The following is a 1,670-nucleotide window of genomic DNA, read 5'->3' on the forward strand; positions in this document are numbered from 1 at the left end:
CACTCCAGTCTGGGCGACAGAGTGAGACTCCAACTCAAAAAAAAAAAAAAATATGTGTGTAAATTAAATTTTTTTCCATGTGGCCATTTGGTTATGTGTATTAACTTAACCCATAAAAGAATTATATTTGCAATTGTTAGTTCACACTTGCCCAGACAAAATAAACGTGTTAAAATATTCATACAAAATTATTTTGTATAAAGTAAGTTTTATTGGAAATGCTTTTTCTATAACATGAATATGTATTATTTTGTTTATATTTTTCTAATTAGGTCATGTAACCATCGGTTAATACTGTTTTTTTTTTTTTAAGTTGGAGTCTCACTCTGTCTCCCAGACTGGGTGCAGTGGCCGCTCCCGGCCACCGCAGCCTCGACCTGCTGGGCTCCGGCGATCCTTCCGCCTCAGCCTTCCAAGTAGCTGGAACTACAGGCGCGTGCTACCACGCCCAGCTAATTTTTTGTAGAGATGAAGTCTCGCCAAGTTGCCTAGGCGGGTCTCGAACCCGCGGGCTCAGGCAGTCCACTCACCTCAGCCTCCCAAAGCGCAGATTACAGGCTGAGCCACCGATCCCGGCTAAAACAGGAATTTTTAAATTCCTTCTGAATTATATACCAAGAACTAAGATGATCTATCATCAAAATTGATTTTGTATGTGTCAGTTGACTACTAGTTAAAGTCCTCCAACTTTGTTGTTTCTGAAGAATTGGAAACCATTTGGCTTACAAAAAGAATTTGTAACTCAGACATCAATGCCTGCTGTTGCGTTTTTGGATGGGTGACAAGTAAATTGGGAGGTATTGATCATTGACAATCATGAGCTCTCCCTCAAGCAGATCCGTTTTAGAAAGAGTTTTTGAGGAAGTTGAGTTCTGAAACTCTTCATGCCTGCTCACCCTTTAGGTGAAAGACCTACGGAGGAGAAGTAACCCAGATGAAGACTCCTACTTTGGGAGGTGGAGGCAAGAGGATTGCCTGAGCCTAGGGTTTTGACACCAGCCTGGGCACTTGGCAAGACCTTGTCTCAACAATAAATAAAATATTAGCTGAGTGTGGTGGTATACACCTGTAATTCCAGCTACTCAGGAGGCTGAGGCAGAAGGATCACCTGAGCCCAGGAGGTTGAAGTTGCAGTGGGCATGAGTGTGGCACTGTACTCCAGCTTGAGCAACAGAGTGAGACCCTAACTCAAAATAATAATCATAAAAGTAACTACCACTATTTTTTGTATTCTTATTTGTAGATCAGACACAGGAGTAGGCCTTTCCATCTTTGGAATGTTGATAGCTTGAGGACCTCCATTATTCTTTGAGGATCCCCTACAGAGAAAGTTGAGATACCTTCATTAGAAGCTGGAGTTGCCTAGCCAGGTGTGGTGATGTGTGTCTGTAGTTCCAGCTACTTGGAAGGCTGAGGTGGAAGGATCGCCTAAGCCCAGCAGGTTGAGGCTGCAGTGTCCATGAACGTGCCACTGCACTCCAGCCTGGGTGATAAGAGTGAGACTGCAACTGAAAAAACAAAAAAACAAAAAACAGAAGCTAGAGCTGCATCTTTAAGATAACTTGAATTGCCAGGCTCGGTGGCTCAGCCTGTAATCCCACATTTTTGGGAGGCTGAGGTGAGTGGATTGCCTGAGCCCATGGGTTCGAGACCCACCTGGGCAACTTGGC

General features: G+C 43.8%; 1 protein-coding gene across 3 annotated transcripts in view; it reads left to right on the top strand.

The window, feature by feature from the left end:
* The window catches only part of RBMS2 (RNA binding motif single stranded interacting protein 2), a 65,203-nt gene that overhangs the window by 51,487 nt on the left and 12,046 nt on the right, over positions 1-1,670 (top strand). The window lies entirely within an intron of this gene.

Source organism: Carlito syrichta, unplaced genomic scaffold, assembly GCF_000164805.1.
Source record: "Carlito syrichta isolate Samal-C Ts95f unplaced genomic scaffold, Tarsius_syrichta-2.0.1 Scaffold315337, whole genome shotgun sequence".
In the NCBI taxonomy this organism is placed as follows: Eukaryota; Metazoa; Chordata; class Mammalia; order Primates; family Tarsiidae; genus Carlito; species Carlito syrichta.